Source organism: Penaeus japonicus, unplaced genomic scaffold (assembly GCF_977035675.1).
Source record: "Penaeus japonicus unplaced genomic scaffold, GWHDUDI00000001_assembly GWHDUDI00000036, whole genome shotgun sequence".
Lineage (NCBI taxonomy): Eukaryota > Metazoa > Arthropoda > Malacostraca > Decapoda > Penaeidae > Penaeus > Penaeus japonicus.
The window spans coordinates 6,948,491-6,954,790 of record NW_028234438.1 but is presented as its reverse complement, the minus strand read 5'-3'; the positions used below and the strand labels follow the sequence as shown (position 1 = coordinate 6,954,790).

Sequence of the window (6,300 nt, the reverse complement as noted above, 5' to 3'; positions counted from 1 at the left end):
TCCAGATGACCATAACTCGAGGTGAACTTTTCCATTATTCATAACGAGTCTGTTGCCTGACTTCCCCTGTCCCTGCCTCTGCCCTGTCCTTGCCCCTACCCCTGTGCCCAAAGTTCCTACCTCCTTTACTCGTACGACTGTCCACATTCTACTACTACCTCCATCTCGCTTTCTCGCTTTCTCGCTCTCTCTCTCTCTCTCTCTCTCTCTCTCTCTCTCTCTCTCTCTCTCTCTCTCTCTCTCTCTCTCTCTCTCTCACACACACACACACACACACACACACACACACACGCACACACACACACACACACACACACACACACACACACACACACACACACACACACACACACACACACACACACACACACACACACACACACACACACACACACACACACACACACATATATATATATATATATATATATATATATATATATATATATAGATATATATATATATATATATATATATATATATATATATATATATATATATATATATGATAATATAATCCATTCCGACGCCATAAAAAATACATGAAAATCTCCAATGGCAGCAATAACAGTAAAATTAACATAATTATCATAAACCCAAACGCACACGATAGCATAAAAGTTTTGAAAATCCGAAACTAAACGGTATTTATGAATGAAAACATATGCACACAAATTAGCAGTCAATAATCCCGCTATCGCCCTTCCCCCCAAAAAAAATAATAAAATAAATGAATAATAATAATGATAATAATTAAATAAAAATAAAAAATAAACAGTATTTTATCCCTTGGTAATAAATCGACCGCAAATTCCGTAAGGAAGAGAGGAAGGAATGAGGAGGGGAGAAAGGAACGAAGGAGAGAAAGGGGAAAAGATAGAGAGACAGATATGAAAGAGGAGAGGAGAGGAGAAGAGAAAATATAAAGAAAAGAACAAGAGAGAAACGGAAAAGAGAAAGGAGAGGAGAGAATAGAAAGAAAAGAAGAAACAGAAAGAAACGGAAAAGAGAAAAGAGAGGATAGGAGAGGAGAGAATAGAAAAAAGAGAATTAGAGAAACGGAAAAGAGAACAGAATGAGAGAAAATAAGAGAAAGAAAGAGAACAAACCTTAAAAAAATATACAACCTGCCATAACTCCAGCTGATTATCTCCCACTTTGTAATTTTTCCTACAGTAATTACAGGATACCCATTAGAAAGCAATTAACCCCGGATAGCATCATTCCCTCACTCCCATTCCTTCTCCTTATCATAATACTTCTTCCCGAATGTACAAGTCATACTCACGAAGTTAACACTCCATTTGGTCACTCAATTGCATACCTGCAAAAAGAAAATACATATTAGTATTAGCATAATATAATAAGATAGAACTAAGACAAAAAAAACACACATAAGGAGAATCACCATATTAATGGTGGTAAATAAACGATCTAAACAAATATCAAGAAATTAGATTATTAAAATAGGCGCACACAATATTAGAAAATCACTGAACAGAACACTTAATTAAAGAAAATGATAATAATAAATAGATAAATAAGTGAACAAAATGTATGAAAAAAAACTCTCTCACTCAATCCCCCCTTAGAAAAAAAAAAAAACATAAAAAGAACAATTCAACTAAACAACACCGCATCCCAACAACAAACAAAAACAACAACACGCCCCTCCGCCCCTCCGCCCCGCCGCAGCCACCCGAATAAATACCAAGCGAAAGCCTCGAGTTGTATGGGACAGAGTAATGAACGGTCTCGAGAGCCGAGGCCTCGTCCCGTTAACAGCATTTAGCAATCCGATGGCTTCGAGATCTTGTCTCTCGTCACCTCTGAAGCTGGGCTGTTTTTGTAGCTGTTTTGGCGCGCTGGGATAAAATTAACACTTACGTCAGATTGGTTTGTGATCTGTCACAATGTGTCTTATGATGGCGTCTCTAATTACTGTTTTGACAGATTGTATGGCAATTGTATTGACAGGTGCTGTGACAGCTTGGTTGACAGTTGTCATACGACTTAATGAGGGGAAATCACTACTAAAACTGCCGCTGACAATCCCTATCTGTCAAAAACGATAAACAATCCGTCAGTTCATTAAGTGCTCTAGTAAATATAATCTCTCTATCTATCGCATGGCGAAAGGAGAGTGAATTTAAGGTAAACATTCCAAACAACACATAAATACATTGATACATTAACTAAAAAAATATATCAATTAACCATTAAATAAGTACAACCGACAATAAATATAAAAACAATTACAGAAGACAAAAGCAATAGTTGTCACTATCCAATCACAAAACAAACAAACAGACAGCCAAAGCAGTATTCCGATCTTCAAAGAGAAAGGAAACATTACAAACAATGACCACCTACAGCAACAGATTCCAACCATAGGAAGCGAAACATGCAAGATAACAAGCAAGAGCTACAAGCACTCATTAATTAAAACCCACGGCGATATAAGCGTTCGTGTTCTTCTTCCCCTTTCTTTTTTTTCTTCCACTTCTTTTCCTTCTTCTTCTTTCTCTTTCTTTTTCTTTCTCTTTTTCTTCTTCTTTCTTTTTCTTTTTTTTTCTTTTTCTTTTTCTCCCCCTCCTCCTCCTATCCCCCCTTCTCCCTCCTCATCCCCATCCCCATCCCCCACCCCCTCCCCCTCCTCCTATTCCCCTCCCCCTCCTCCTATCCCCCCCTCTCCTCCAAGCCACCGAAGGGCGGCGCCTGCCTTAAATCCTTATCGGGTGTATCAGCAGTGTCCCAAGGGGGAACTAAATCAATTTTACATGTTCGGGAAACCGGTGACACGGAAGGTCAATTAATTGTGGGCCCTGAATCATGGCCCCGCGTCGGTACTGATAAGGAGGCTACGCTTGAGAATGCGGTGTGGGTGTTTATCCTCAGGGAGATGGGATGGGACAGGACTGGGAGATGGGAGGGAGGGAGGGAGGGAAAGGGATAATAAGGGCAGGAGACAGGAGAAGACAGAAGAAGAGGGAGTGGGAGGAAGAGAGGGAGGGAGGGAGGGAGGGAGGGAGGGAATGAGGGAGGGAGGAAGGGAGAGAGGGAGGAGGGAGAGAGGGAGAGAGGGAGGGAGAGAGGGAGGGAGGGAGACAGAGAGGGAGAGAGGGAGGGAGAGAGAGGGAGAGAGAGAGAGAGAGAGAGAGAGAGAGAGAGAGAGAGAGAGAGAGAGAGAGAGAGAGAGAGAGAGAGAGAGAGAGAGAGAGAGAGAGAGAGAGAGAGAGAGGAAAGAGAGAGAGAGAGGGGAGAGACAGGACGAGAGGGAATGCGAGGCCAATATCGTAGTAAGCCACCGTCAGAGTCATTTACATATAAAACGCCTTGTCTTCTTCCTTCGTAAATCCAGACAAAACCGGATGAAGTATCGAAAAAAAAATCACCAATACAAAAAAAAAAACTATCCTTCCCTTATAAATTCTATAAAATAAAACCCTAATAGCAAGAAAAAAAACACTACACAAAATAGTTACATGAAACCTATTTAGTGTATAGTGTTGTTTTTTTTCAACCATTACATTCAACATTCAACATTCTTAATCAACAACAATAAAAAACGCCAAGAACTTTTGAATGAATAGAAATAGAATAAAAAAAAATGTTGAAACCTGAATGATAAGAAGAGAAAGGGGTTGCATGACAATGAGACAGGCGGACGGATGCCGTGGTCGCTGGGGTGTCAGTCATCATCAACAGGGGTGTCGACAGAGGTGGGGGGGGGGGTAGAGGTGGGGGGAGGGGGGGCTGAGGGACGGCGGAAGGGAGAGTCGAGGGAGGTTAAAGAGGATTAAGGGAGCAAGAACTAAGAATTAGGAGGGAGGCAAAAAGAGGGGGATTAATATGGAGGAAGGGAGGAAGGGAGGAAGGGAGGAAGGGAGGGAGGGAGGGAGGGAGGGAAAGAGGGGAAGGAAGGAAGGATGGAAGGAAGGAAAGATGGAAGGAGAGAAGGAAGGAGGGAAGGAAGGAAAGAAGGAGGGAAAGCAAGGATGGAAGGAATGGAAGAAAAGAAGGAAAGACAGAGAGAGGGGGTGATAGACTAATTTATTTACAATTTATTTACAGAATAATGTATATGGCCTGTAGAAAAGAGAGAGAAAGAGAACGACCGACAAACACACAAACAAATAGAGAAATCAAGAAAGACAAAGAGAAACACAGAGCGAAACAAAGTCACACCCCATATGCCACACAGCCCCACCGCCATATCCTGTCCTAAGTCGAAAGCAGCCTCTCCCCGCCCACGCCCACACGTAAATGCATCCCTTTTGCACACCCGCGCCTTGGACAGCCACTTGAACAGCTGTTTATAAACGCTATCAAGTTTTCGTCTCAATTGCCAGACTGTTTTGCCGCGGCCCACTTACATCTCTCACTCAATTAAAGAAGGAAAAAAATCTGGTATGAAACAAGTTGTTATACTCTCCCTCATTTTCTCTCTCTCTCTCTCTCTCTCTCTCTCTCTCTCTCTCTCTCTCTCTCTCTCTCTCTCTCTCTCTCTCTCTCTCTCTCTCTCTCTCTCTCTTCTCTCTCTTCTCTCTCTCTTCTCTCTTCTCTCTCTCTCTCTCTCTCTCTCTCTCTCTCTCTCTCTCTCTCTCTCTCTCTCTCTCTCTCTCTCTCTCTCTCTCTCTCTCTCTGCCCCCCTCCCCTCTCTCTCTCTCTCTCACTCTCTCCTTTTGCCTTTCCTTTTCCTTTTCCTTCTCCTTCTCCCACTCGCACTTACTCTTCCTCTCCCTTTCCCTCTCCTTCTACTTCTCCCTCTCCCACTCCTGCTCTTTCTCCTTCTCCATCTCGATCTCCTTCTCCCCTCCCCTATCCCTCTCCTTCTCTCTCTGCATGCTCACCAGTATTTCCCTGTGCACAGACACGAAGCAATAAATCAAACCCCTTTCACTCATTATCTCACAAACTACCATTTCGTTCAAACAAACACCTACACAAAAGGACTCCTTTTCCAAAACGCCTTCGACAAGATTTTTCTTTATGATGTTACCTCCGAAGCCACATCTCCACGTATACATAATTCAACACATACATATGGATACACCCGCCCACCGCACATCCAGCAGCATATGCGAAAAACAGTGACGTGCACAAAGCGAGTTTTATATATTCCGAACACAGTCTCCCCACCAACATAGACGAACAGAATTACTCAATTATCAAACAAAAAAAATAAATAAAAATAAACAAATAAAAAAACGAATAAATAAGACAGCTACATCAAACACGAAACAAACACTAAGCGTTCCATTAACAAGCACAAACACAAGCAGCAAGACCTGTAACGACTCAAACAGCAAGCAGGCAGGAAAGCAGTTAGTCGCCGCTCAGAGCCGAGCAGCCAAGCAGACGCATAGGTCATTGGAGCGATGCTGTTGATGTTGCAAGCTGCAAGGAACAAACAAGCATCAGACGCTCCTTAACGGCATGTAAATAATCTTGATAGATGCAACACGAGAAGGGGAGTTACGAAGGGGGGAAGAGGAACAGGGAGGGAGGAAGGGAGTGAAGGGGGGTTGAGTACGAGGGAGGGAGAGAGACGGAGAGAGAGGAAGAGAGAAGGAGAGAGAAAGAGAGAGGAGAGAGTGGGCGAGGGAGGGTGAGGGAGGGCGAGCGAGAGAGAGAGAGAGAGAGAGAGAGAGAGAGAGAGAGAGAGAGAGAGAGAGAGAGAGAGAGAGAGAGAGAGAGAGAGAGAGAGAGAGAAAGAAGAGAGAAGAGAGAGAGAAGAGAAGAGAAAGAGAGAGAGAGAGAAGAAAGAGAGAGAAGAGAGAGAGAGAGAGAGAGAGAGAGAGAGAGAGAGAGAGAGAGAGAGAGAGAGAGAGAGAGAGAGAGAGAGAGAGAGAGAGAGAAGAGAGAGAGAGAGAGAGAGACATCCACATCCACATCAAGATCAAAGTAACACACAAAGACGAAAGATCCCCCCCCCCTCAAACAAAAACACAACAAACACAATAACAAACAGAGGCAATACTCAACAAGGTCCAATGAAGACCGAGCCTACCGTGGGAAGTCTTTCAACCCCCCCACCCCCTAACCCCCTAACCCCATCCCCCCCAACCAACCCCTCCTTTGCTGCAACCTGTTGATGTCCCTTCAGGTGGAAACTTCTAGAAATTTGATAACACGCGAGAGAGGCGGCGAGGAGGCGAGGAGGCGAGGAGGCGAGTCTGAGATGAGGTCCATTCGTAAATCTATAGTTGCTCTTTTGTTTACTTTTTATCATTATTTGTTTTATTGTTTCGTTTGTTTCTGTTTTCTGTCTATTCTTCTTTGTTTGGTTGTTGCTCT

At 43.2% G+C, this 6,300-nt stretch overlaps 1 long non-coding RNA gene across 1 annotated transcript in view; it reads right to left on the bottom strand.

Annotated features, from left to right (window-relative positions):
* Positions 1 to 515: 515 nt before the first annotated feature.
* Positions 516 to 6,300, bottom strand: part of LOC147467385 (uncharacterized) — a 14,681-nt gene continuing 8,896 nt past the window's right edge. Inside the window, exon 2 of the long non-coding RNA XR_015190618.1 lies at positions 516 to 1,324. This is a non-coding gene — a long non-coding RNA (uncharacterized LOC147467385). The remainder of the gene's footprint in view (positions 1,325 to 6,300) is intronic.